At 37.2% G+C, this 14,646-nt stretch overlaps 1 protein-coding gene across 1 annotated transcript in view; it reads left to right on the top strand.

The window, feature by feature from the left end:
- The window catches only part of LOC108036724 (semaphorin-1A), a 170,059-nt gene that overhangs the window by 78,243 nt on the left and 77,170 nt on the right, over positions 1 to 14,646 (top strand). The gene's annotated exons all lie outside the window — the stretch shown is intronic.

Below are 14,646 nucleotides of genomic sequence, written 5' to 3'. Positions count from 1 at the left end.
GTTTGTTTGGGGTGCCACGCCCACTCTATCGCGAATCTCTAATCTGCGAAAATCTGTGGAGCGTACAGTTTTTATGATAGAAACAAAATTTTAAATGAAATGTGTTTGTCAAGTCAATACCCATGCTCCAAGCATTTTCTTCCATTTGTATTTTGACATATTTTTATACCCTTGCTGAGGGTATAATGATTTCAGTCAGAAGTTTGAAACACAGTGAAGGAGTTGTTTCGGACCCCATGAAGTATATACTTGATCAGCATCACTAGACGAGTCGATCTAGCTATGTCCGTCCGTTTCTACGCAAACTAGTCTCTCAGTTTTAAAGCTATCGGACTGAAACTTTCTGAAAACCCTTCTTTCTATTGCAGGTTTTATATAAGTCGGAACCAGCCGGATCGGTTAACAATATCTTATATATCCTATTGGAAGTTTTGGAAAACATTTTTTTTAATTATATCTTTGGTGTTTTTTATATTTTTATATATAACCTCCTACGCTTGGAAAGAACATTTTTAAATTAGTTTTGAATTAAAATTTATCAAAATCCGACGACTATATCATACAGCTGCCATAAAAAAAGATCGAAAAATTGGTAAGAAAATAGTATGATAATTTTTTGGTTTTCTTGACATATTAAATTATTGGGAATACACTTTTTTATATTTATAAAAATTTCGATTTAAAATAATAAAAATTGGATGGCTCTATCGTATAGCTGTCAAAGAAGCGGTCAGAAAAAATTATGAAACAATATGTTTTTTTTATGTCACTGAAGCTAGCAACAATCCTTAAAAATTTCACATGGTTTTACTAACCTTGATTATTGTGATTGTTTAACTTGAATAAGAAAAGTTTGTGTTGCCGACTATTTGTTTCTGATGCCCTTGCCGACCTAGGGAAAATAACTGAGTCAATAAAAAAAAGGTAAATTGGTTTTAATTTATAAAAGCTCATCGTTAATAGTTTTTACCAAAACTTTTTAGTAGTTAGTAGTAGTAGTTAATTTCTGATAAGAATTTAGCATACCTTTGAACGGTGAAACAGCACTCCGAATCAGTGTTTGTCGACTACAACTAATTTGACAGCTCCTGAGTCCATTAGTTTGAGTCCACCAAAGTAAAGTGGTCGCGCTTTAACTCAAAAATGCAAAGAATGTAAATGCTCTCTTAAAACTGATAAACCCATCTATAACGTTCTGAATATATGTATGTTCTTAGACATGCACATCATGTTAGAGCAATTTAATCAAATTACCAACCGGACAGCCCCAGACAATAAAGTTAATTAATTTACTGTGCATGGACTTGGACTTGGATGTCGTTCGGCTTTCGACGAGGACCTGTCAGGATTCTGGAGGTGAGGTGTCTTGGCAGTAAATTAAATTTAATGGAAAATGGTTCGGCGGGCCCTCCCGCAAAGTGCAGTTGATAATTGCAGGCCTAGCCACCCTCCACGGCAGATGGCCTACATATCTTGGCATCTGCTTAGGAACACGCCAAGTATGCAAATCACGAACGAAACTCTATTATAAGTTATAAACCTATCATTTTTAGTCCACCCACTCAATTGAAGGCAGTCTACGAGCACATGTGCCATTCATAAATGAAAGCCAACCCTGTTAATGTTCAATTGTGACAAAGGCTCTTTCAAACATTTACTCGACACTCTACATTGAATATAAGCGCATGACATTTTCATGTCGCAATTTTTGCTAACTTTGTTATAACTCTTCCTGAACCCTGAACCCTAAAGACTGCCAACAATCCGTTGGTGGGTTAGCGGTAGCCGGCAGCTATTTTTTGTAACAACTGCAGCTCAATATCCTGGCGTGAAAAATGGTAGCCTAAACGGGATCCTTGTTGTATTCCCATTATAATATTGCCATATTATTTTATGCATGCAACTGAGTCCTTATCTGTTGTACGTTTATACTGCGTCTGGAATTTTGTAACCAAGCTCATGATAAATCGTTTTTGCATAACACCCCTAGCGACAGCACCTCAAAAATGTTTTTTTTTAATTATTCCTTATATCAGTTAGTGTAAGCTGGTTGATAATGCTCACAGTTTGGCAATGTTTAGTTTCAATGACATAAAATGGTTGCTGTTAAGTTCGCGGCATTTGAAACTGGTATTTTAATGTTTATTATTTACTTTTAAATGTCATTTTTCTCTCTTTACAATATACTGACATCAAATGAAACAAGAGAGGAAGTTAACTTCGACGAGCCGAAGTTTGCATACCCTTGCAGTTATAAGAAATAATCAACTTTAGTAACACCATGTGAAATTTTTAAGGATTGTTGACGACTTCAGTGATATTAAAAAAAAAAAATTTCATTATTTTTTTTAGACTTTTTTTGACATCTATATGTTAGATTAGTCCGATTTTTATTAAATTGAATTCGGAATTCTTAAAAAACATAAATATATTTCAAAAAGCCCCAAAGCTATCATTTGTTTTCTATTTCTTTCCCACCAATTTTCCGATTGTTCCTATGACAGGTATATGATATAGTCGTCCGATTTTGATAAAATTTAATTCGAAATTCAAAACCAATTAAAAAATGTTATTTCCAAGCATAGGAGGTTATATGTTAAACAAGAAATGAAGTTAACTTCGGCAAGCCGAAATTTGTATACCCTTGCAGTTATCCAAAATAATCAATAATTTTATTAAATAGAATTCGAAATTCTTAAAAATATAAAAACTTATATTCCCATTGTTATAAGATAATATGTCAAAAGGCCCCAAAGCTATAATTTGTTTCATATTATTTCCCATAATTCAAAATTCAAATCCAAATAAAAAATGTTATTTCCAAGCGAGGAGGATATATGTTAAAAATCACCGAAGATATAATTTTTCAATATTATTTTACCACTAATTTTCTGATTGTTCCTATGGGAGCTATATGATATAGTCGTCCGATTTTGATAAAAATTAATTCGAATTTCAGAACTAATTTAAAATTGTTAAATCCAAGCTTAGCAAGGTATATGTTAAGAAACACTGCGTTGCAAAATCCTGACCGCAAGGCTATAATTAGGATGACGTTGTTGCAGATAAATTTCCAACTATAAAGTAGCACATGCACTCATAAACTATGATAAGGGCACTCAATACAATGGCAGATGGACACGAAAGGAATGACACATTGACAGCAAAATTATGAGTAACTACCCAAGACTTACTTGGCTATTAGAATGAATTCTAGTTGAGCAGGCAAACATTTTTTGGTGAAATATGACAGTGCAAGTGGGAGCCCAAATAGCGAATTACAAATGCGAGAAGTGAATGGTTTGGTCTGTGGTTTCTGGTTCTTTGGTCAATGTGCACTGCAGTGTCTAAATGAATACTATTAGCCGGAATGCTGGCTTCGATGAGCGGTGCAGTTGTTAGGTGACCCACTGGTGGCGATGCGACAGGAACCTTGTGTAGTGCTCATCTGCCGGCAGAGAACAAGTTTTTTGGCTTTACACTCGAGCTAACCTCATCCGTAAGACTGGAAATAATGCACAGAAAGAAACATCATTGAAAAGTTTCTATCCAAAAGCGTTTTTTATGGAAAGAAAACGGCAATATTGGAAAAGTGGAAAAATATAAAAGTTTCGTAGGTGGCTGCGGGCTACACCCGATCCTTTCTGTGTGGTATCAAAATCTATCTGCTGTGTAAAGTATTTCAACATCCACAAATAAATGATTGATTCGTCTTTATTATTCAGGGGTTGTATCCGTTAGGACCGAGAATATGACATGTAAAATGTAGTAGAGTAAAATTGTAAATTATATTGATTATATATTATAACAGTACCATAGCCAGAAAGAAAGCGTTTCCGACCCCATAAAGTATATACCGTCCGTTTTGTTCACTCCGAATACTTTTGATTTGTCTGATACTAAAAAAAATGTTTGTTCTAGCAGCTACAAAAAAATGGTTTCTATATTTTAATTTATACGAAAGTTTTCAGCTACAATCGATCTTTTTTAAAAGATAGATCATTTAACAAAAACCATTTCTTTTAGGAATGCACGATGCAATACAAGTGCTTCTTACTCACTCTTACTAGATGCTTATAGCTGAGTAATGGGTATCTGATAGTCATTACAATCGACTATATCGTTCTTCCTTTCTTTAAAACTGAACCAATTTTGGGCCCTCTAAGATACATTTGAAATCGGTTGCGGGAGCAAAACTGCAAGGCAAAGGTTCTATAAAATTAAACAAAGTGCTGCCCTTGATTTGCTGTTGATTTACCCAGACTACTGTTATTTCTGTGGCTATTGGACTGAGGTTCAGCTACACATGCTTCCTTCTGATTCAAAAACGATTATCGTCAGAATGCAATTATGTAGTGAATGCTTCTGATTCACAACTTGTATGATAATTTTACATCGCAGCAAATAAAACAAATATAAATTCTTTGATTGCGCATCAAAATTAGATTTTTAGATTTTTTTTTCAAGACACATCATATAAAGAGCACAGGATTAAAACCAGCCAATCTGGCGAACAAAAATAATGAAATAAATGCGACCAACAAAAAAAAAAAACGAATGCAAACTTTTTTACTGGCCTTATTAAAATTCTATGCAAATTCGTTTAGGTGTTTTTTGTTTCCACTGCTAGCAAAAAATGTACGCAAACAAATGAAAACCTAACGAAAAGCTTTTAATGCGCCATGCAAAGCAGACGAGGAACAACCCTACCAGTCGATCCGACCCAAGGACTTTTCCCAACACAGGATTGTGGACGGCCTGGTTCACTCAAAGAAATAATTAATTGTCATCCGAACCCACAACAGATGAACCGCACCATTATTAAAGGAAGTCTTGAATGAGCACTTAAAACGAGGGAGTCGAAAAAGAAAGACGTGAAATATGTAAAAAAAAAATAACGACGGGAGTAATATTTAAAAAACTATTAAGTCCTTAAACTATTATCAGAACTACTTATCAATAATCGTTTTAAATAAAAACAAGGAAGAACGCTATAGTCGACTGCCTCGACTATCAGATTCCCGTTACTCAGCTTAAGGGAGCAAACAGATAATAAGGATTTATAAGCAGAAAAACGATATTTTAAGGCGCCACCTATAGGCTTTTTCAGTAGATGTTACATGAGCGGCAGACAGATTTAAGAATTTAAATCGTTTGTGGGCGTTAGAGTGAGGGTAACACCATTACATTTTTGTAAAAATTTTGGTTCTATCATGAAAACTGTAGGTGCTATATATTTGGGCGCGAATTGTGGGCGTTAGAGTGGGCGTGGCACTAAATCTGTCTGTCCGTCTCTCCGTCTGTTTCTTCGCAAACTAGTCTCTCAGTATTAAAGCTATCGGGGTGAAACTTTCCCAGAAGTCTTCTTTCTTTCGCAGGTAGTAGACAAGTCGAGACCAGCCTGGTAGAACAACTATACCTTATAGCTTCCATAGGAATAATCGGAAAAAAATTTTGTTTAATGATATATTTGGTGTTCTTTAACATGTTACCTAATACGCTTCGAAATAACTTTTAATAATTAGTTCTGAATTTCGAATTTAATTAAATCAACTGACATAGGAACGATCCGAAAACTGGTAAGAAAATAATAAGAAAAAAATATAGCTTCTGTGTTTTTTGGCATATTATCACTGTGGACGGCAGTGTCGAAAAGAAACATTTCTGTTTTTCAGCTTGTCCAAAAATTATGTTTGAGGATACTTCAAATTTTAGACAATGTTAAACACCTTAATATACGAAACATTAATTCTACCACTTTTTGAAAAACTAGCTAAATTGGCGAAAAAAGCTATAAATAGATACATTTTGTACATCGGTGCCTTGTGAACTACCAAATCTACAGGCTTGTGCTATATGTCTTTAGAAAGGTAGTGTGAAATACTTTGTACGCTTCCCTAAAAGGATTGTCTAAATATTATCGTTTAAAGATTATGCCCGAAAGTGTTTTTGTTCCTATTTTTTTAAACTTTTTACCAATTCTTCAAAAGCGGCATTAACGTTTTACATGTAAAAAATTTAGAAAATGTATTTTCTTCACAAGTTTAACTTAGGTTTGCTGTAGGTGCGATCTTCACTAGACTGTTTACGAAAAAAAACATGTTCTATAACACGTCATATAATAATTTGTTATCTATTTATATTCTGGACTATTTTTCTGAGTGCAGGGGTGGCTCACGGGAACGTTTGTGTGTGTGCACGGGCGTGTTAAGCATATTTAGTTCATTTATTCCAAATTAGATTCTTTATTGGAGCGACAACAAAAGAAATGCCTCCGAGAATGGGGAAGGATGTTCGAGGAGCTCAAACTCTCGCCAAGGACGAGTGTCAGCATTGATAAGAAGGACAACTGACACTGATGGCTGCTCATTTGGGGGACTCTGCATACATTTTCAAATTATTCAGCATTTACGCTCCCCCCTTTCTGCACAGTTTTTAAGAATTCTATTACGAAACATACACGGGATAATTTTTTCCATTTGCTGATTAAAATGGTCGTGACAGGGGCGCCTTTACTGTACTTGTTGATGTGCGAGGGTGTGGTTGTGGGTACGGTTTAAAAAGGGTTCAAATAACAATAACAGAAACTGCGCTTAAATTTTGGAGATTGTTTGATGTGCGCTTGGGTTACCAGCATTCGCTTTTGTTAGGTTTGCTTGGGCATGTTTGAATGGTTCATTAAGTTAGTTGTTTCTGGATGTGGCCGTGGCTGATGTGTGGGATCAGAAGGGAAAACAAATAAATTATTTAAGGCGCTTGTTGGGTTCTGAGTTTTACGAATGCTTCTTTGAATTTATTGTAAGTTTTGAAGCCTCTGTCAAGAGTCAGAAAGCATTTTAAGGATCTACTTAAAAGAATATTATTGTGTAGGTGCATCAATTAAACAAATATGTGTATTAAAGTCTTGAAAAGATTATTTAAATTTTATTCATATTGTCACAACTCCCAAGCAGTAGCCTAATTCAGCTGCAATCACCAGAGTAACTGCAACATTGTTGTGGCATGCAACATTGTTGTGTGCATTTTTCTAGGGGTTTGAATATAGCTTTTCGCCAAGCTTTTTTGCGAAAATATATATCCCTTTCCTATTGTTTTTTGGAGTTTTCTTTTTATTTTTTATCATTTTTGGCTAGGTACCTAAGCGAGACCTCCAAAGTGCGCTTTGTTTCCAGCAAAATGAGCAGCGGCAGCATGTGTTGTGCATGCTAAATTATTCTTTCTTTTTTGTTGCTTACATTTTTAAGAATTCGTTGTGTGCCTTTTTTCAGGCTGGCTACTTGGCTCTTGTTGCTGCAGCATTTTTTTCCAGCACTGTTTGACCTTTTACGAAATCAGCCAAAAGTCGTTGAACCCTGCCTTCATTTTTTCGGGCTGCTTTTTGGGACTGAGGCAGCTGTCAAATATTAGTTCTTGTTAGTGAAAGGACGACCGAAGACGGCGGAGCGGAATGGCCTGTGTGTACATGTTGTGACCAACATTGTTGGTCAACACACTCAAACAGGGTCGAAGGGGAGGACGGACTTTCCTACTGCCACTTGTTATAATTGTGTTTGCGTTTTTCAGAGGTTGTCCTCATTTTCCTTTTGTTGCACCGTTTTCCCTTCTTCTTCGAACAAGCTAAAGGTTCGCAATGTCATAAAATTTTTGTTTTCTTTGCTTACTCGACCGCTCTGTGGTCTCGCTTTTGAAGCCCCTTATCCTGATTCGATTCTATATATTCCTAGGAAGTCGTCTTTGCGTTTCTCCAGTTTTTGCGGAACATGCCCATGATATATTATTATCCTCATCTAATTAATAAAACATGAGACAGTCTGCCATAGCTGCCATAGGAGCGATCGGAAAATTGGTGGAAAAATAATATGAAACAAATTATAGCCTCGGTGTATTTCACATTTTATCATATACTATTGGAGTATAATTTTTATACCCGTTACTCGTAGAGTAAAAGGGCATACAAGATTCGTCGGAAAGTATGTGACAGGTAGAAGGAAGTGTCAGGATACGAATACCATGAAACCGGTGTAGAGGTGTTACTAACATTGATTACATATAACTGCAAGGGTATACAAACTTCGGCTTGCCGAAGTTAACTTCCTTTCTTGCTTTTACTTGTTCGATCACTTCGTTGCGAATGCAGTAGAAATAGACTGAAGAGAAGGTTTCTGCCCAATAGCTTTTAAACTGAGGGACTAGCCCGCGGAGTATCGGTCGAAAACGTCCCTTTGCTGCGATGCCTCCTGACTGACTGAAATCTGATTGCTGCAAAGTGTGTAAGTGGACAGGAAACTGGGACTAAGGACTATTCGCCAGAGCTGTTGTACTCCGTGATGAATGCGAGACATGGCCTCCTGGCTTCAAATTGCTCTAAAAATCAAATTGGATTGGAGTCGGATTAATGTGCGACTGACAGTGCTCAAGTTTCCATACATTGGGTTGGTTTGTTTTTTTGTGTTTTTGGTAGCAAAACTTTGTGCAGATGTGTAATTTGTGCAGCATCGTCATAGAAAAGTAAAAACGAAATTGAGGGGCGGGCAGCGAACAGGTGAGGATCAGGGAGCTCTGTGCCATGAATTATGTAGTGAGCCTGGTTAATCAAGCTTTGCAACCTGTTGGCCAGGTTCAAAGTAAGCTAAAAATGTTAACTGGTGTTCAAATTGCTGCAGCTCAGTGGTGCCGAGTTGATTGAGATTTCCATTTGCCCTTTTGTAATTAAAGCCGTAAGCGATTTATAAGGCAAATCAGTTTTCCAACAAAGCCTGAATTGTTCGACCAAAGGAACAAAAGGGGATTTAACGTACCTGTGGATGGACGATTTTGTTGCTCTTTCATTTACCATTAAGCATAAAAGATAATTGCATTATGTGTATATTGCTTTGATTCGGGAAACAGGATTACATACTCAATGTTTGTATGGGCTTAAGACTTTGCCTCAAAGGTAACTATTTAGACCGTATAAATTTAATTTATTAGGCAAATGTGCTTGAAATTCGGCCATATTTAGCTCTTTATATTCAAAAACGGGCCATTCTACGAGTATCAGTCTCAACCTCAGGCAGTTTACAAATGCCTGTTAGCATTTTATATTGTAAGCGTATATTATTGGCTGATGTTCGCTAACGATTTATATTGGATATTTTGAATGTTTCAGCTTAGCATACAAATAAATAACCAGCACAACAACCCGCATACACATATTCAGAGAAGATATCTTTCTTAGTCCCGAGTCCTTGCTATCCTTCGTTCTTTTCCCCTCATTCTTATTCTGCTGCTATTCACACAACATCATTTATATTCAACTTGTTTTCGGAGCGTCTGGAGAACTTTGCAGAAAATAAAGTGTGGGTCTTGTACACTTGAAAAGAAAACATATAATAAGGGTTTTCTTCTATGTTCACAATTTGACATAACTTCAGAGCGTATTTAAGCGTATTTATTTATTTTCCGAAATGATGCAAGATATTGCGATGACTACAAAGTAATGCCTGTTTAAAAAGGTGCTTTTTAATGCATATATTTAAATATTATATTGACATTGATTTTTATTATTCTTATTTGTTGTGTGCAGGCGCTATTTTCCGTGTTTTCTTAGCATTATGTGGGGACTTCGGCCTTCTGAGTGATGGGATGGGAGTGCGTTTGGATGTGGCTGAACTGTCTGGATTGCAAGCTTCAGTTGAACGCGCAAGCAAATGTTGTTGCTCAATCGAAAGTACAAATTGCCCACAATAACACTTAAATCCCGAGCTTCTATAAGATGAAGTCAACAGCTGGTGGACCCAAAGCGGACTAGGGTGGCGTCAAGGAAATGAGTATACCAAATGAAATGGTCAGCTCAACGAGAAAACACAAACTTGGTCTTCAACTTGGGCTAATCTAAAAAACTATATTTCAAATAAACTTAAGATGTTGAAAGATGAAAAAATTATATCTTCGGTGTTTTTTAGCATATAACTTCCAACACTGGGAAATAACACTTTTGAATTAGTTCTGAATTTCGAATTAAATTTTATCAAAATCAGACGACTATATCATATAGCAAAAGTTGATTACTAAAGTTCATTATTTTTTATAAGTGCAAGGGTATACAAACTTCGGCTTGCCGAAGTTAACTTCCGTTCTTGTTTATTTTTAATTCTTCTTCGTCTTCTCCTTGCCGAATCTTGGCAAGCAAAGGGGGAAACTTATTCAATCGCAATTGCTAGCGGAGGCTTGCAGGGAACGCTGGCCGAGTTGGGTCGAAGGTCTCGCGCCAGACGGCAATGGAAAAACTTTGTTGGCTTGCTGGTTTCTAAAAATGCCAAGAATTCGATGGTTGCGCAACTGGAAACAAAAAATGTTGAGAAATACTGCGAGCAACTGTTGTGCAACCGTGTCAAATATTAAAACATGAAATACATATTAAACGAGAACTGAGACTAAGCGGAATACCGATTGAAATAGCCGACAGCATAGATAGATAAATTGGACAGGGCAGCAGAGGGATGCAGTGGTGTAGACAAGAGCACAATAACCTGCAAACATAAACAATATTTTGCTTTTCTTTGGTGCATCTATAAAACACAGAGAAGCCAGTACAACAAGAACACAGCAAGGCAAAGCCGAAATCAACCAGCCAAATTGCGGAAGATAAGCGACTTCGTACAAGTTTTTCACATCTATGGCCAAACGCAGACAGGAAAATCTTAGTAGCGTCAGATGCTGGAAAAACAATAACAAAGATATAAATAACTGCTGCGATTGTAACAGTTGCACCTAAGTTCCGGTAAAATACGAGGAATTGAATTGTGATTTGCGATAAGTATTGATAAATCAAAACGAATTTTATTTAAGAAAATTCTTCAATGTTCAGGACCTCACAATCTATGCGATGAATGGGCGCAGAGGCAGAGGTGGTCTTCAAGATAGAAGAGTCTAGCTCTAAAAATGTGGGCGACAGAAACACTTCTTTCTGCGCTTTGTGGGCTTTAGATTGGGCGTGGCTGTCGAGTCATATCGCCACACCTGCTAAAGCCGGCTTCGATCTAATTTTTGATAGTGATATGCCACACTATCTATGGGACTGTGCGCTTTTCGTATATTCGCATGCTCTGGCTCCAGTTGACGAGCAGGCGAGTCAAACATTAATATTTCAGTAACGTATGCTGCTTGCAATGCGCTATCCTTGACAATGGTCCTCCCTATTTTTGTGTGTTTATCTGTTAGTCTAGTCCGGCTGCTTCAGCAGTGTACTATACTGCTGCTGTTGTTGATTATTCAAGGATCAGAGCCACACAAACAAAGCACATGCCAGCAGTCAGCGGTGCAACTTCTGCACTCATGGCATAAATTTCGCTTGCTGGAAACGTTCAGCAAAATCAGCAAAAATTTCCGAGTGTAAAAACACAGTGCAGGACGACCAGTTCGCTCTGAAAGGAGAGGGTGTGGCACAAAATATGCGGCGTACGTGTTAAGTGGCAAACGTTTTTCAACCGAAATCCCCAAAAACTGAGCTAGCTCAAGCCAAACCCAGCCAAATACTCGAGTCCGTCCGTCAAGTCAAGTCACGAGGTTTCTGCCACGCATTTGTAAACTTTATAAATCAGTTCGTGTCGAAGCTAAAGTTGGGTTAAGGATGGAGTTTCGGGTTTTTTATTTTCAGAGAGCCAACCAACGATGCGTTGCGAGAATATTTCACGTTATTTTTGTAAATTGCATACTTTGCGGCGCACTTCACGTTGATTTGACGGATGGGATCCGTCCTCCCTCTCTCGTTTTTCAGGTTTTCCATATTTTTCCCACTCGGCTGAGAGGTTCTCAATTTTAATAAAATATAGAGTATTCTTCTGAAGGAAAAATAGTACACAACTAACTAAAAAAGCACATCAAAAATGAAACGAAATGAATAAAAATGAAAATGAAAATGAGAAAAACGGTTTCGTACGAAAATGTGGTTAAATAACTTTCGATTCGAAACCTTTAAATGAGGTTGATATTAATAAGTTTTATCGTGTATAAGTCGGTGCTCCTATTCACTCATTCAAAGGAATATTAATTTTAAAGCCAACTGTATTTGTAACTAAGTACTTCTTAAGTTAGACTATTATCGATCACGAAATTAATATTATAATTTTGTTACCTTTCTTCTCATTGCAGGTTCGTATCATCAATCTTACGTGATGCAATCTCCCTTGCAGAACTTATAATGTGATTAAATTGAGCAAGAATAATTTGGGCAATCTGCAGATATTAACGTGAATAAAATATTGTGGGCTAATCAGAAATTGCAACTGTAAACTGTAATTAATGGCCCTTAAGGAGGTTGAATAGAAAGCTACTAGGAGTACTGGGCGTAGTCTTTCTGCCTTAATAAGCAATTTTTAAAATGCAATTACTCGAGCACGGTACACACTCGACTGAAGCGATTGTGAAATGAATTTTTATTGAAAGTGCACATGCAAATTCATTACGTATACGAGGCGTTGGACAAACAGCGAGGCACAAGCGCCTTTACATATACACTTGCCTTCCCACTCGCGCAGACATGGTCAGCCGCACTCGCACACCACCAGGCGCCAATCAATGCCGGGACGCATATGTATATGAGTTTAATAACTTTGCCGGTCGGTCCTAAGTCGACAACTTGGTCAATGGGCTTGGCCGAAATGTTAATCACAATGCCACAAAACGTTATAATGTTGGGAAACGCCTCCCCTGCCACTTAAGCAACAATAATAATTATTTCGGCAACACATACGGAAATTCACTACACTGGGAAATTTTGTACTGTCAATTCCGAACGTGCAGGGTACACTTAAATGTGAAAGAGAGATTTGTTTCTAGCAACTTAGGTCCTTATACAGGGTGTTATAAAAATAATAACAAGAGAGAACGCCACCTAGCGGCTCTTGAGAAGTGTTTGGAGTGAGCAAAACAGGATTCCATTGACGCCCGGCACCGTTTTTATGTATACTTTTCCCAAGTGCGGTGTGTATGTCTCATTGGAATAGTGAACCGCAATTCGACTGCCGAGCAGAGCTGCTAGCTAGTTGAAAATGCAACGCAAACCATAAACCGAGGACGAACAGATTCGGTCCCTGAACCACCTTTGGGATGCCCCTTGGCTTCTCCACAGTGTTGAGGCAACAACAAAATCAATGCCTCAGCCCACCGTTCACCCCTCAAACCCCAAAGCGGTGAATGGAGCAGCGCTTAGATCGATCACAAACACACACGGGATGAGCGGCGAGGGTGGCGCACGAACCATAATTGTTGGCAAAGTTACCATTTCCTGTCTTGGCTACACGGCGAGAAAGTTTCACTCAGGCAGAAACTTTGATTAGTTCAATCAATTGACGAACTCAGCTGGAAATAATGCGCAAGAACCCGGTTACCAAATTAGCCAACTGAGAATGAGACATAATATCGAGGTGGGGCTTACCTCAGCATAAAACCAGAGTAGAGCTATCAAGAACTTACACTCAAATTCTTGATATAAACATTGGAACATTCTGAGCTTGTTTCTTTTCTAGGAGTTTCAAAAACAAATCAGATACACTACTTGTAAAGCTTTTTTTTTTTACTTTTAAAACCAAAGGTATAATGTTTTAATTTTTCAGTATATTTCGATTTGCAAAAAAAATCAAAGCTTATAAAATGTATACATTTTTGGCGAGCTCTGATTAGATCAAACAAAAACAATGGGATAAATTAAGGGACCGTGACGTTCGCACTTTCTATATAAATGATTTCCTTTTACTTAAGATTTTATAAAAATTGTGCGTAATTAATTTAATGTTTCATAGTTTTGGGCAAGGTAAACATGAAATGTTTTTTATACTGAAACGGGTTGAACTTTTTACGCGCAATATAAAGAAATACGTAAATAATATATAGTTGGAGAACTCGTTTGAACCTATTTCGGGAAATTAGGCAAATTTTGGTTAAGAATTAAATTTTTGCTATAACCCTAAAGGCAAAGTGATAGTATATTAAATTACGTGTTCAGCGACAATTAGCTCGTATCTGTAGTATTAGTTGTATGGAAACTAGCCCTTTAGGTCTACCTATTTTTGGACTTCCGGCTAAACAAGCTGGTTTCTCAAAAGGTCAAAGAGCCTTTTATAAAGTTTATAGAGTTCTAAAGGTCGTAAAACCGAAGGGGGATTCATACCAACAAACACAATTTCATTTGCGAAAATCGCACAAAATCTTAAATCAATAGCTTTTCTGCGATATATATTTTGTTTTGTGTTAAATAAATTCTTTACCTTCAATAACGAGAAATGCTTGGGGCAAGACTTGAACGATTTAAAATTCCTAAAGCATTGGTTGAACTAAGGCAGACTTACACCAGCTACTTAAATAAACCTATTTTTGCCTTTCTTTAAGTATAAGAGTATAATAAAAAGAGAACAACGTTTAGTTAGTTAAATGAGCTTCGGTTAAGTGCTTCCAAATCGTCCGAAACCGTTGTTATCCTTGAATTCAGAGGTACTCCCGTTTCTCCCCACCAAGGCTCACATTTTTCGGTTCTTTCCGCCTTTCATAGTGTACCAAGAGCGATTAAAAGAGGCTGTGTCTGTCATTGGCGGTGGCGACCATCAAATCGATCGATACGAATTGCACAACCAGAGTCAGCGGGGGATGGACCTATGGTGCTGATGGTGG

This window comes from Drosophila biarmipes, chromosome 2L (assembly GCF_025231255.1).
Source record: "Drosophila biarmipes strain raj3 chromosome 2L, RU_DBia_V1.1, whole genome shotgun sequence".
In the NCBI taxonomy this organism is placed as follows: domain Eukaryota; kingdom Metazoa; phylum Arthropoda; class Insecta; order Diptera; family Drosophilidae; genus Drosophila; species Drosophila biarmipes.
Note: the sequence above shows the minus strand (reverse complement) of the source record. Positions and strands in the feature narration are given on the sequence as shown.